Below are 16,000 nucleotides of genomic sequence, written 5' to 3'. Positions count from 1 at the left end.
GACTCTAACCTTCTCAGGAAACAGGGCCATGGCCGTGTAATTTCTTTTTTTCGCACGCCGCAAACGTTTGTTCACGAAAGTACACGGCTGCTACTGTTAAGCATGCCATATCAAAACAACAATCATATGATTCGTAGTTCACACCGCAGAACATCGATAGCGTGTACGGCTTCATTTCGGGGTGCATGTGAACCATTATTCATCTTTAACATGACAGAATGAGACTTACCTCGAGGTATACGTCCTACACGGTGTAATCGCGACTTGGGAAATGCATTTCGCTTTGAGTCGGGCGTCGTTGTCGTCGATCGTCTGCTCTTTACCATTAAGGTGATCGACGAGCCTTTCTCCTTTTATCAAGTTCGCTTTTCGGAAGTGCCAGTCAAGCTTGAAGATCCTTTTGAAGCCGCACTGCACGCGGTACATTGTGAGACGCCGCAAGTGCACCGCGAGAGCTCTGCACGTGCACGGAAGCGAGCGGCAACGCGGTGGAGAGAAGGGAAAACGCTCGCTACTGACACCCCAGTTTCTCTTTTTCTGCCAGAGATGGCGCTGCCTGTCAAGAGCAGCAGCGCCGCTAAGCGTTGCTTGGGAAGCCTATACAAGAACCTGCATGGCTACGGGGACTTAAACGGAGAAATTTTTGTCTGTCTTTCTGTTTGTCGGCACGTCACTCGATTCAGCCTCTCGGCCAAAGTTGAACCACTTGCCCAAGGGCCAGCCATCTTGAACTGGTACGGCTGTTCATACTTGTGAACGTTGTCGATCAAAAAGTAAATATCACGCATATATGAGGCGCCACATCACTAGGTAAATATTAGGTGGTGTGTTCCTTTAATAGAAAATGCATATATACGTAATTCTAAAGACCCTAGTTTCTTAAGCTGTGCTGAAAATGCGACTGCGCTGAAACTTGCCTTCCTCCGTGCCCTCTGCACGAGCTCATTGTTGTGTTTCGGTTCCGTATTGCACTGCACGAATGCCATGGGGCGCCGCTCTGGCATTCCTGGTTTACCCAGACGGCGTGTAACTAAACCAGTGTGTGGAGAGTACTCGTTAAGTGCGGACGTTTCTTCTGCTTCAGCGCTTCGCGCCAAACCGCGTGTTCGGGCTGGCTGGCGTCCCCGCCGGTCGCGTTGGTCACCGCCGGTCTTCGCCTGTTGCTGCGCCGAGACTACCAGCCCGCAACACAGCACTCATGTTTCCCGACGTATTGCCAGATGGCGTCCATAACTCACGCAGCACCTCTTCTATCGTCTTTAGACGACATTTGCAGCGAAGCACGCAGATACGCGGCCAATTTTTTCGTTCCTCGCGGTGACAAAAATATATGCTGAAGGAAGGCCCAACAAAATCAGTCGCAAGAAATTTGTGCCTACAGAAAACACCCGGCTATGCGAAGTAAGTGATTTTGTAATGGTTATAACTTCAATCAGCCTTTCGCCTGGCCCGCGTGCTTTTGTTCGTGCATATGCATGATCATTATCTCAGCAACGCTATTATTGCTTCGGCATTCCTTATGCCGTAGATTTGTGCATAATAGTCAATACAGAAACACACCCCGTATCTCTAACATTAAAGTGCTCGGAACCCAATACAGCTGCCTTTGTCTTTCTCACCGGGGTGGCTTCAACGCTACAAGGTCACAGGGAAATGAGCATTTGGGATTAGTTTTTTGCCACACCTTGCCGTGTTTTCCCGCACTGCTGTGTGCGAGATCGATTAAGGCTTCTTCGTTGAAGCATTCCGCGTAATGTTTTCCCTAGAGGATTACAATACTTTTCAGAAGTTCGAATAAATTATACTGCAAGACACCGGGAGGGAAAAAACTGAAACCATATATGCCGCACCAAGCCATCTTTGCTAATTTTCCAAGGCAGAAAATTAGCAGATTACCTGCCTATCTAACAAGAAAACAAGCACTTTTAACTCACCCAGACACCACCTGTTCTTCAAGTTACGCTCAATGTCAAAATACGCGAAGGAACAAAAAAAAAATGCCCTGCATGACAGCTACTGTGGGGAACCTGCTCTGAACCTGCTTCGGAAATGCACGCCTTTTATTTCAATACTGAACGTGCTCCGTGCTCGTTAAATTTATTGTCCCTGTAGTTTGATAACGGATGAGCATCTTAGGCCACAAATATTAATCATTTAACGGTTCAAGCGAGCACCGAGTTCGGTTTCAGGCGCCCACAATATGCACGGGAGCGAGCGGCGCGTCGTCTGCTATCGCTGCTCCTTGGACCCCTCGAGAGGGCGCACGTGTAGTTGTCGTTACCTTTAAAAATATAGGGACCTTAATCGTTACCAAATATCACGGCACCAAACGCCGAGCAATGGGAGGCCCAGCTGACAAGCTCCAGAAAGATCTAAATACCTCAAAAGAGATGGAATACACAGAAAGACACACAGATACAGCACTGAGTTCTCAACTGTTTTATTGCTTCAAACGCAAGGCCTTTTTATGGAACGCATCAAAAAAAAAAAACGAAAAGGTGAATGCATTAAACATTGCGATGATAATGCCACGTGAAAAGAACTTTGTCAAAAAGACAATCAAATAATGGTGATAGCGCAGCCTAAAACTTAAAAACTGAAGCAGCTCATGATAAGCAAAGCGAACCATCACACGCACAGACACAAAAAATACAAATATAAATCCTAAAACCAACTGAGAAACGATATAAAACCAAACAAGCCATGGAAGTTGCAGGACTACAAATTTAAGAATACCTGGTCAACAAAATGTTATTGAGAACTTAGAAGGCATGCACTCCAGCCAATGTACCTCTTTCTGGGAGAGGGAAAGTTCCTAAGTACGAACCAACTCGCCCAAGCGTCCATTTTAGACAACCTCCAGCCTTAAAGACAAGGGAAATGTCTGTGAACAGGACCACTCTGTCAGCTCAGGCTCACTGCATTCTTTATCGTTTCTTGTATTCTTATTAACAAAGCTGTTTAAGGCAGCCGCAATTTGTGCAGCCTATTCTATGCGGCCTATCAGGTATGTGTCACAGAAATTGGGTAAATCCCATTACTCGCCACTGGTCCACTAAAAAGGAAGGCAACAGCCCAACACCAGGGAACAGGAAAGACAACGGCGGCTGCGAGAACACCCCGATGCGATGGAAGGCCTACGCCAACGACGATGTGCCCGTAAGTCTACGAGAGGTGCGAACGCTCGGTTTCAGCGCGGAGTTTGTCTCTGGAGTTTGGACATCTGTGTCGTGTCTGTGACTGCCTGTGGTTTAACTCGAATCTCTCTGGCTGAGAATCAACGTAGAAACAACCTAGCATCACCTAGCTAAAGCCTAGCAACGACATGGAATAAACTTAGAAACAACCTGCATCATCTAGCTAAGGCCTGGAGACAACCTAGAAGCAACCAGATTAGTCTTCAGAATCGTCCAGTTTTGCTGTGTCAAGCCTTGCGCAGCTCACTGCATCGCCAATTTTTTTTTTTTGTATTAATCCCTTGCGCTACTTTTTGAAAAAAATTGCCGCCCAAGCTCTCCGTACCTTTGGTTAACCATGCAGCGCAGCGTAACGTACGGCCCCGATGCTTAACACTCGGTGAATCCCAACGAGTCATTACTGTCTTTGTCAATTATTGGTTACGTCTGTCCAGAAATCTGAAGTGCTGCTTGCAGCGTGTGTGTGCCTTTCTTCATTTTTAGTGGACCAGTGGGCACTAGCGGGATCTGCCGAATGTCTGTGGGGCATACGCGTTAGGAGTTTTTGTGCTCATAGCAAAGACGAATTTTTGGTTTCGTCTAGCGCGGCTACCTGGAATAAGGAGGCCGCCCACATTGGGCGCACAGTGCGCTTGCTCAAAATAAACGTTTATTCTCTCTCTCTCTAGCAATATAGAGCTTCGCAGTAAAACGTTTTTCTCATCAATACTTCGATGCACATGAAATATAGTGATAAGTGTTAGAATATGGTGGTGTGCTGAGCGAGTTGGTGCAACTTATTGTAAAAGTATGCGTGTAAGAGCAGCAGGAACGGAAAGGAAATGACAGGACAGACGCTCAATCTGCTTACAATATAGATAACTGCTACTTTTCCCTCACGTGTGGCACATGTGCCCGAAGTGATTTTGTAATTTTATCAGGGTTTCAAGGTGTTCTTTTGTGACTGCGCACTAGTACTGTTCTCTCTTCGAGCACGAATCTTTATACATACTGAAATTTTAATATTGACCCTAAGATATTGTAGGGCACGCGCGCACGTAGCCATGACTCTCCGAGCGTCAGTGCAGCTGCCATGGCCACGCATTAAAACAATTGCTGCGCAGGTGAAGGGGCTTCTTTAACTGTTCCTAAAAAATCCCGCTTGTCCCATGCGAGGCAATTATCCAGTGAGCGTTGCGCATGCCCTGTCTGGGCTGCCACTGGGCAGTACAGGCCGACACATTAAGAGAGCCACAGTGATTCCTGGAGGCATGACTTCAAATCGTCGGCTACATTGGGAAACTGCATCGACGAAAATGTTTACTGGAATCGACGACGCATTGACTTTACAGTGGGTTAGGTAATGGTGGCGTTTATTTACATGTCAAAACAAATACAGCTGCTTCCTAGCAGATTTTGTTTCAGCCTACAGCTATAGAAAAAAAAAGATGAGTTACAGCTACTGTAAAAGATAAGTACGTAATACAATTCGTGAACACGAGACCACGCACAATCAGTGTTGTACATTTGACTTCCGATGGCGATGCGGCACCCGTCCGGTATTTGACCGACGGGATACCTTAGAACTGCCAGGACTGTTGGGGCTAGTGCTCGTCTTACTCTTTTTCATGCATAACTTCAAGCTCTCAATGCTGGGGGCCCTGGACCTCTTGCGCAATATACGCTGCTCGAGAGTTCGTTTCATATGGTCCAAGGACATCCGGCTCGAGTCCGAAGCGCGCCTGGCCACGTTCCTGGCTTCCTCCACAACCGTCGTGCGTGGTAGGGTCCGGACAATGAGCAGGCAGACGAACAGCACCAATCCTGTCATGGCGAAGACCACGTCTTCGTGTCCCACGGGCCTCAAGACGAGTGTCGTCGCCGCGCACATGGCTGCGACGCGTCCGCAGCCGAACGCCCAGCAGGCGACACCGGCGCGCACCGCCGATGGGAATAGCTCCAGGACATAGGTGAAACAGTGCACGAGAACCACGTTCGACACTCCCTTGGACAGTATGAGCAACGTCTTCGCGACGGTGCTGGATCCAGAGCCCACGGCGACACTCAGCACGCATTGGATGCTACCCGCCAATACGAAGCAAGCGCTGAGTACCGTAACGAGCGCGACGCCGTTGATCATGAAGTTAATTACTAAGTACATTGCCAGGGTGACGATGACCGTGAGGTACTGGATGGTGTAATCATTATACTGCGCAGCCGAAAATGCGTCCACGTAGAAGACGAAACATATGGAGAAGCAGACGGCGAACATGGCCGACGCTCGACGCCGCAGGGAGCGAGCATCGATCAAGTCTTCTTTGTCCACGCTACTGCGACAAGCGCTGTTTTTGATCTGCTCTTTTAGTTTTTCCACGAGGCAACCAGTGACCGCAAGCGGGAAGTTGTTGATCCTGGCCGCCTCCATCATGACCGCCTCGGCCTCGTCAAGGCGTCCCTTCGCGACCAGCCAGCGTGGAGACTCGCTCGCGGTAGACAACACGGGCAGCAGGAGAGCCGTCGGTGCGAGGAAGATGACCTGTTTGAGGCGCCAGTCGACGACCAGGGGTCTGATGGTGACGAACCACATCTCGCACAACTCAAGGCCTAGAACGGCCAGGAATAGCACTTGCTGCGGCCGGTGCGCGTGCGTCATAGACTCGAACGGTATGATGATGGCGAATACGACGTGAACGGCGACGCTGCCCCCGGCAAGAAAGCGGGCCACGGCGTAGCGCGCGTATCCCGCCGCTAAGAAGGTACCCGCCGTGAATGTCACCACCGCTATGGCCGTCCACAACATCATGGTTCTTCGGCCGACGTAATCTGCCAAGGCTCCGAACATGACGAGGGCAACGACTGCGCCAGTGTTCTGTAAGGCCACCAGGGCAGCGGGCAGAGAACGTCGGTCACACACCATGGTCCAAGTGCTCACAGCGCTGGTCTTGGCAGTGCTAGCGTCGTAGTCCCAATCATCGCAGGGCGCGTCGCTTGTGTCGCTTGTGTTGTGGGGTTCGCTAAGTTCGCATCTATTGTACCACCATCCGGCTGCTGTGGAGCCGTCCTTCCGATAGTCGACGGAACTGTCGAGTTCAGCGGGCGGCTTACAGCGTTTGTAGACGCGGCAGCGACTGAAGTGCCCGTCGGCCTCCACCGGTATGGCAATATCCTTCCAGTCGGCTGCTGAGATGTTGAGTCCACCGGGTTGTTTGCACCAGTGGTCGACGTCGCCGGTGATGAGGGACACCACGAGGGTTTGGCAATTAACCGAGAACATTCCGAGGAGAATGAGAAGCAGCATCCTCCTCTGGAAAGGGCCGTGGCCGAAGGCTTCTGCGCAGTCGAACGACTCGCTTGTTCGAAGATCGGCGCTGGCCAGTTGCTGGGGAAACAATAAGTCCATCCTCTAGTTCCGAAATACACTGCTTGTGGGATTCAGGAAGCCTCGACTTCGCCAGAATGAAAGATTCCAGGCGTGAGCTGTACTTATGAGGACTAGCCCGAAGGTAGATTCTTCTTCTCCTTCGTCCTCGGCACGCGCTGTTGCTTACCCTTTCAGCGCATGCCATTTGACGGCCTCACTGTACCATCTCAGGGGAATAGCGCCTCCAGTGGAGATCGCTGAAATTGAAACTGGAATTCCGTGGCCTCCAAAGTTGTCCACCGCGCACCGGTAGACGATATCGGGGCATGAATTCAAACTTTTTTCGGGCTAATTTGCAAGCTTGCGACACCAAGTGTCTCTCGATTCGCTCCTGCCGCTGTCGAATTCTAGCCACCCTATCGCCGCGCTGTGACCCCCCAAAACATGGCACGCATCTCATTACAGCCGCCGCTCATGCGCAGGACCCTCCCGGAAAATGTCCATTGTAGAAAGAGAGATTTTATTAGAAGAACGTGAACTCGGTCTAATCTTGTCCTGTCATGCCACTCTCCACGAGGCTGAAAGGGAAAGAAGGAAAAAGAGTGATGAAGTACGATGATTGGAAGAAGAAGAAGTCATGATCGGACAGAAACGCGTTTGATGGCGTGTGTAGATACCTTCACGAAACAAAACGAACACGACTTTAAATTCCCACTTGTATAAGTGTTCTTATAAAAGAAAAAATTCTTTTTTTTTATACTTAGTTTTATTATTATTGTATTTCTTCTTAGTATTCTTATTATAATCTCTATTCGGGACAACGATTGAAGTGACTTATCTGAATGTTTGAAAAACAAGTATTGCACCCTTTCTTGTTGCGTACTATTTAATTTATTTATTTATTTATTTATTTTTATTGTCATCAACACTCAATACTGAAAATACTTTTTTTTTAATTTCTTAGTATCAATTATTGGCCAGTCCCCCAGAGTGGGTGTCAGCCATGTGGCAGTGGGTACAACAACACTTTATTGTACTTTGAAGCGGTGTGAATGGGTACCAATGCATATTTCCTAAATATGACGCTTTCTATGCTTACTCGCTGCGTACCAGAGTTGCCACTTTCCACTTTTAATAAGCGGATTCGGGCTTCTTTTTTTTCGCCGTGTAGATTTGTCCGGTAGGTTGCCAGATTTTTGTGGTGCTTAATCGCGTTTTCCCTGCGAATAAAGTTATTTTATTGCTCTTCGCATTCACTAATAGCGCGTGTGTTGTCAAATACGCAGGTGGCGCAAGGTGCCGCCCCGCATGTAGCCTGTACTAGGTGTGCAACCTCCCGTCGCAAAGTACGAAACTGTTTGTGTCCATTCATCTATGCTTTGAAGCCTTGCCTGTCGCTGGCATCGTGATTTGTTGTTCGGTACTTTGCGCAGGGTGACTTTGAAGTTAATTTCTTACGATCCCTTCGTAATTGGTAATTAAGATATTTTTTCACTGTAACTAAACTACTTTCGAGAATGAGAAAATTTATTAAACTTCCGCTTCATTGGGGCTCCTTCGCAAAATTCGCGCTGCTTTTTTTTAGGGTGATCATTTGCTTGTTACCATGGTGGCATCTGGCAACTCATCTGCAGACATACGCACTTTCGTTGCTTAAAATAAGATGACTGCTCCCAGATTAGAGTGGCTAGAAGTTTTCTAGCCACCCTACAAAGGGTGATGCACGTGCGATGGCATGTGCGTGGTTGACCTGGATGCGAGGATTGCATATGTTCAAGGTAGAGCGACACTCCAAGCGAAATTCGCCGTCGTCGTGACGTTCAGTATAAAGTAGTAGTAGTAGTAGTAGTAGTAGTAGTAGTAGTAGTAGTAGTAGTAGTAGTAGTAGTAGTAGTAGTAGTAGTAGTAGTAGTAGTAGTAGTAGTAGTAGGACACTGAGGAAGGGCATTCGGAGAGGTGGACAGGCGAGCCAGCGGGCGAGCCAACGAACACAGCGCAGCGAAGGAAAGAGCGAAACGAGCCAAGGCGCAAACTCTGTTAGCGAGTAAGCTTGAAAGAACGAAAGGAGCAAACTCCGCTAGCGTTCGCTGTAGACTCGTGCGCTACTGCAACGCCCCAACTAAATTTCGACCTCTGGGTGGTTTATGGGCCCTTTAAAAGGCAAACGGCATGTCTTTCTTTGCGATCGGGCATACAAAATTGAGCTCAGTATTTGTTTAAATAAAAAAACCACAAAACAGGCATTAGCTCGGAGGTCGAAGACCAAAGATGGGCCATCCAGCAGGCCAGGGAGGCTATAGGGAGACAAGGTCTCCTAGTGTCTACCTGTGCGGTCTAGCCCGGACCACAAACATGCCGGATCTCGTAATAAAGTTTATTCACTCACTCACTCACTCACAAAACAGGCATCAAAGCCGCATGCTGGATGATACGGCGCCTGTGAACAATGGGAACGCCCTCCCACGCGTTCCCGGTAATGATTAGGTTGCAGCTGCTTTGCACTTCACACAAGAGCTTGGAATGACGTCAAACGGCCCTTCCTTCTCCCCGCCTGTGTTTCCCGCTTTCATATATAAAAGGGAGACCCGTCTAGCAACTCATTCAGTTCACTCTAGGACTACCATGGGTAGACCACAGAAATTAAAGACACCAGAAAAACAGCGTGAATACAATGCTCGACGACAGGAACAAATTTGCCCTGCTGAAAATGGTCGCGGAATCAACCATGGTCTACCACAGTGACCACTACGCGATTGTCACTACCATTACTCTAAACTATTTATAAAACATACCCCCCATCAGCATGGGTGATGTTTGATACAGCTTCGTTCGAAGGCGGGATGGGGCCAATTTTTTTTTTTAATTTCCCACTACAGACTGGGTAGAAGGACGTACCCACCCACGCACCCAAAGCTCACAAGATGGGAGACGGTGTTGTTCGGGATACTTCGGGCCGGCACATTTAATCAAGGTGCGCTCTAGCACTTCACGTATCCCGCAAGCTACCGAAGCGACTGTACCTTCTGCTCTGCAAGAAAGACGTTCTACCATGTGGTATGGAAGTGTGGACGCAACCCATCGTTACTAAAGTCCCTCTATCTTTCAAAAGTAGCGAAAGGTCTTGATCCAGCCGCCGCGCCCTGCGATAGGTCGGTTGGCGACACGTGACCTTTTCGCCTTCGCGCCCCGCCCAAAGGGTCCAGCGGCGGCAGCGGTGTGCCGGCGATAGGTACGGATCACTGTGTTTTCAAGCGTGGAGTGGGGCTATTTTAGCAAGTAAAGAGTACTTCACGCGCCTCTGTCGCAGTGTTGTTGCAAACTAGAAGCGTTTATACCTGACAGTGAGTGGGCGCAGGAGTTCCTTGTTTCAATTTAATGTTTGGAGCGTGACGTGCTAGTATGTCGGGTCTATATGCCTTCGGTTGCCTCGCCGCGCGGAGGACAGAAAAAAACGTTTCTTTTTTTTTTTCGTTCCTCGTGGTGACAAAAATATATGCTGAAGGAAGGCCCAACAAAATCAGTCGCAAGAAATTTGTGCCCACAGAAAACACCCGGCTATGCGAAGTAAGTGATTTTGTAATGGTTATAACTTCAATCAGCCTTTCGCCTGGCCCGCGTGCTTTTGTTCGTGCATATGCATGATCATTATCTCAGCAACGCTAATATTGCTTCGGCATTCCTTATGCCGTAGATTTGTGCGTAATAGTCAATACAGAAACACACCCCGTATCTCTAACATTAAATTGCTCGGAACCCAATACAGCTGCCTTTGTCTTTCTCACCGGGGTGGCTTCAACGCTACAAGGTCACAGGGAAATGAGCATTTGGGATTAGTGTTTTGCCACACCTTGCCGTGTTTTCCCGCACTGCTGTGTGCGAGATCGATTAAGGCTTCTTCGTTGAAGCATTCCGCGTAATGTTTTCCCTAGAGGATCACAATGCTTTTCAGAAGTTCGAATAAATTATACTGCAAGACACCGGGAGGAAAAAAACTGAAACCATATATGCCGCACCAAGCATCTTTGCTAGTTTTCCAAGGCAGAAAATTAGCAGATTACCTGCCTATTTTATTCGAACAAGAAAACAAGCACTTTTAACTCACCCAGACACCACCTGTTCTTCAAGTTACGCTCAATGTGAAAATATGCGAAGGAACAAAAAAAAAATGCCCTGCATGACAGCTACTGTGGGGAACCCGCTCGGAACCTGCTTCGGAAACGCACGCCTTTTATTTCAATATTGAACGTGCTCCGTGCTCGTTAAATTTATTGTCCCTGTAGTTTGATAACTGATGAGCATCTTAGGCCACAAATATTAATCATTTAACGGTTCAAGCGAGCACCGAGTTCGGTTTCAGGCGCCCGCACTATGCACGGCAGCGAGCGGCGCGTCGTCTGCTATCGCTGCTCCTTGGACCCCTCGAGAGGGCGCACGAGTAGTTGTCGCGAACTTTAAAAATATAGGGACCTTAATCGTTACCACATATAACGGCACCAAACGCCGAGCAATGGGAGGACCAGCTGACAAGCTCCAGAAAGATTTAAATAGCTCAAATGAGATGGAATACACAGAAAGACACACAGATACAGCACTGAGTTCTCAACTGTTTTATTGCTTCAAACGCAAGGCCTTTTTATGGAACGCATCAAAAAAACGAAAAGGTGATTACATTAAACATTGCGATGATAATGCCACGTGAAAAGAACTTTGCCAAAAAGACAGTCAAAGAATGGCGCTAGCGCAGCCCACTGGCGCAGCCTGAAACTTAAAAACTACCACGCAAGAGTGACCGACTGATTCTATGTGTGCTGTGTCATGTGCTATCTTTCTATCTTTCTCTCTCTCTCTCTTTCCTCTCCATCTTTAAATCTCCCCCACCCTGTCCCCATGTGTAGGGTAATAATAATATCTGGTGTTTAACGTCCCAAAACCACGATATGATTATGAGAGACGCCGTAGTGGAGGGCTCCGGAAATTTTGACCACCTGGTGTTCTTTAACGTGCACCTAAATCTAAGTACACGGGCCTCAAACATTTCCGCCTCCATCGGAAATGCAGCCGCCGCGGCCGGGATTCGATCCCGCGACCTTCGGGTCAGCAGTCGAGCGCCATAACCACTAGACCACCGTGGCGGGGCCCCATGTGTAGGGTAGCAAACCGGTTGTCCTATACTGGTTAACCTCCCTGCCTTTCCTTCTCTACTATTTCTTCTCTCTCTCTTAAAAACTGAAGCGCGCTCATGATAAGCAAAGCGAACCATCACACACAGAGACACAAAAAATACAAATATAAATCCTGAAACCAACTGAGAAACGATATAAAACCAAACAAGCCATGGAAGTTGCAGGACTACAAATTTAAGAATACCTGGTCAACAAAATGTTATTGAGAACTTAGAAGGCATGCACTCCAGTCAATGTACCTCTTTCTGGGAGAGGGAAAGTTCCTAAGTACGAACCAACTCGCCCAAGCGTCCATTTTAGACAACCTCCAGCCTTAAAGACAAGAGAAATGTCTGTGAACAGGACCACTCTGTCAGCTCAGGCTCACTGCATTCTTTATCATTTCTTATATTCTTATTAACAAAGCTGTTTAAGGCAGCCGCAATTTGTGCAGCCTATTCTGTGCGGCCTATCAGGTATGTGTCACAGAAAATGGGTAAATCCCATTACTCGCCACTGTTGCCTAAAAAGGAAGGCAACAGCCCAACACCAGGGAACAGGAAAGGCAACGGCGGCTGCGAGAACACCCCGAAGCGATGGAAGGCCTACGCCAACGACGATGTGCCCGTAAGTCTACGAGAGGTGCGAACGCTCGGTTTCAGCGCGGAGTTTGTCTCTGGAGTTTGGACATCTTTGTCGTGTCTGTGACTGCCTGTGGTTTAACTCGAATCTCTCTGGCTGAGAGTCAACGTAGAAACAACCTAGCATCACCCAGCTAAAGCCTAGCAACGACATGGAAGAAACCTAGAAACAACCAGCATCATCTAGCTAAGGCCTAGAGACAACCTAGAAGCAACCATATTAGTCTTCAGAATCGTACATCCAGTTTTGCTGTGTCAAGCCTTGCGCAGCTCACTTCATCGCCAATTTTTTTTTTGTATTATTTGGTTTCGTCTAGCGCGGCTACCTAGAATAAGGAGGCCGCCCATATTGGGCGCACAGTGCGCTTGCTCAAAATAAACGTTTATTCTCTCTCTCTCTCTCTCTCTAGCAATATAGAGCTTCGCAGTAAAACGTTTTCCTCATCAATACTTCGATGCACATGAAATATAGTGGTAACTGTTAGAATATGGTGGTGTGCTGGGCTAGTTGGTGCAACTTATTGTAAAAGTATGCGTGTAAAAGCAGCAGGAACGGAAAGGAAATGACAGGACAGACGCTCAATCTGCTTACAATATAGATAACTGCTACTTTTCTCTCACGTGTGGCACATGTGCCCGAAGTGATTTTGTAATTTTATCAGGGTTTCAAGGTGTTCTTTTGTGACTGCGCACTAGTACTGTTCTCTCTTCGAGCACGAATCTTTATACATACTCAAATTTTAATATTGACCCTAATATATTGTAGGGCACGCGCGCACGTAGCCATAACTCTCCGAGCGTCAGTGCAGCTGCCATGGCCACGCATTAAAACAATTGCTGCGCAGGTGAAGGGGCTTCTTTAACTGTTCCTAAAAAATCCCGCTTGTCCCATGCGAGGCAATTATCCAGTGAGCGTTGCGCATGCCCTGTCTGGGCTGCCGCTGGGCAGTACAGGCCGACACATTAAAGGGGCCCTGCAACACTTTTTGAGCAGGGTCAAAAAGCGCTGCCAATCTGTAGTCGAGGCTCCCGAGAACACGCGAGCCAAATATTATAGCGAAGCGAGCGGCCTGGAATTTACAATAAATTCTCAAAGTCAGCTGAAAATCGCTCCCTCTTCTCTCGACAAATGATGTATTAGTCCGCAATATATGACGCGATTGTCGGCAGTTCCACCATTGGCTGATGTCATAATCACGATAACACCCTCATTATTACCTTCGTTGTCAATTTTGAGTTCGATACGTAGATAATATGTATGTTTATATCGTGTTATGCCGTTAAAACACCGAACAAACATTAATATTAGCACTTCCGGTCTCACCGACAGCTCGTCTGCTCATAGTTGCGTGGTTGCGTTTTCTTCACCATGCGCAGTGCCGAAATCGTGAATATTTCTGTGCTTTTGACCATCGCCGGTTGCCGTTGAGAGTGGCAGCCGTTCGAGTGTTGCCTCGTCAGCTGGAAACTGCATCGTCGGCACGTTCTCACGACCGACCGAGGCAGCGGTACAGCATTTCTCCGATAACAATGGTGGCGCCGTCTAGTTTAGGGTACCTGTGTTCGCTGTATGGCGAGAGTCCCGTTCGCTGTCTGTTCAGTATGTCATCGAGCCGTACCTCGGCGTATCCTCCCCGTAGTATCACGTTCCCGAGAAACCGCGACCAGTGTTGGCTGCGCTTTTATAGCAGTCTAATGAGCATTACATTTGTATTCCTATGATTCAGCAAGCTCAGTGATTCCTGGAGGCATGACTTCAAATTGTCGGCTACATTGGGAAACTGCATCGACGAAAATGTTTACTGGAATCGACGACGCATTGACTTTATAGTGGGTTAGGTAATGGTGGCGTTTATTCACATATCAAAACAAATACAGCTGCTTCCTAGCAGATTTTGTTTCAGCCTACAGCTATAGAAAAAAAAAAGATGAGTTACAGCTACTGTAAAAGATAAGTACGTAATACAATTCGTGAACACGAGACCACGCACAATCAGTGTTGTACATTTGACTTCCGATGGCGATGCGGCACCCGTCCGGTATTTGACCGACGGGATACCTTAGAACTGCCAGGACTGTTGGTGCTAGCGCTCGTCTTACTCTTTTTCATGCATAACTTCAAGCTCTCAATGCTGGGGGCCCTGGACCTCTTGCGCAATATACGCTGCTCGAGAGTTCGTTTCATATGGTCCAAGGACATCCGGCTCGAGTCCGAAGCGCGCCTGGCCACGTTCCTGGCTTCCTCCACAACCGTCGTGCGCGGTAGGGTCCGGACAATGAGCAGGCAGACGAACAGCACCAGTCCTGTCATGGCGAAGACCACGTCTTCGTGTCCCACGGGCCTCAAGACGAGTGTCGTCGCCGCGCACATGGCGGCGACGCGTCCGCAGCCGAACGCCCAGCAGGCGACACCGGCGCGCACCGCCGATGGGAACAGCTCCAGGACATAGGTGAAACAGTGCACGAGAACCACGTTCGACACTCCCTTGGACAGTATGAGCAACGTCTTCGCGACGGTGCTGGATCCAGAGCCCACGGCGACACTCAGCACGCATTGGATGCTACCCGCCAATACGAAGCAAGCGCTGAGTACCGTAACGAGCGCGACGCCGTTGATCATGAAGTTAATTACTAAGTACATTGCCAGGGTGACGATAACCGTGAGGTACTGGATGGTGTAATCATTATACTGCGCAGCCGAAAATGCGTCCACGTAGAAAACGAAACATATGGAGAAGCAGACGGCGAACATCGGCCGACGCTCGACGCCGCAGGGAGCGAGCATCGATCAAGTCTTCTTTGTCCACGCTACTGCGACAAGCGCTGTTTTTGATCTGCTCTTTTAGTTTTTCCACAAGGCAACCAGTGACCGCAAGCGGGAAGTTGTTGATCCTGGCCGCCTCCATCATGACCGCCTCGGCCTCGTCAAGGCGTCCCTTCGCGACCAGCCAGCGTGGAGACTCGCTCGCGGTAGACAACACGGGCAGCAGGAGAGCCGTCGGTGCGAGGAAGATGACCTGTTTGAGGCGCCAGTCGACGACCAGGGGTCTGATGGTGACGAACCACATCTCGCACAACTCAAGGCCTAGCACGGCCAGGAATAGCACTTGCTGCGGCCGGTGCGCGTGCGTCATAGACTCGAACGGTATGATGATGGCGAATACGACGTGAACGGCGACGCTGCCCCCGGCAAGAAAGCGGGCAACGGCGTAGCGCGCGTATCCCGCCGCTAAGAAGGTACCCGCCGTGAATGTCACCACCGCTATGGCCGTCCACAACATCATGGTTCTTCGGCCGACGTAATCTGCGAAGGCTCCGAACATGACGAGGGCAACGACTGCGCCAGTGTTCTGTAAGGCCACCAGGGCAGCGGGCAGAGAACGTCGGTCACACACCATGGTCCAAGTGCTCACAGCGCTGGTCTTGGCAGTGCTAGCGTCGTAGTCCCAATCATCGCAGGGCGCGTCGCTTGTGTCGCTTGTGTTGTGGGGTTCGCTAAGTTCGCATCTATTGTACCACCATCCGGCTGCTGTGGAGCCGTCCTTCCGATACTCGACGGAACTGTCGAGTTCAGCGGGCGGCTTACAGCGTTTGTAGACGCGGCAGCGACTGAAGTGTCCGTCGGCCTCCACCGGTATGGCAATATCCTTCCAGTCGGCT

The sequence above is a fragment of the Rhipicephalus sanguineus genome, chromosome 8 (genome assembly GCF_013339695.2).
Source record: "Rhipicephalus sanguineus isolate Rsan-2018 chromosome 8, BIME_Rsan_1.4, whole genome shotgun sequence".
Lineage (NCBI taxonomy): Eukaryota > Metazoa > Arthropoda > Arachnida > Ixodida > Ixodidae > Rhipicephalus > Rhipicephalus sanguineus.
Note: the sequence above shows the minus strand (reverse complement) of the source record.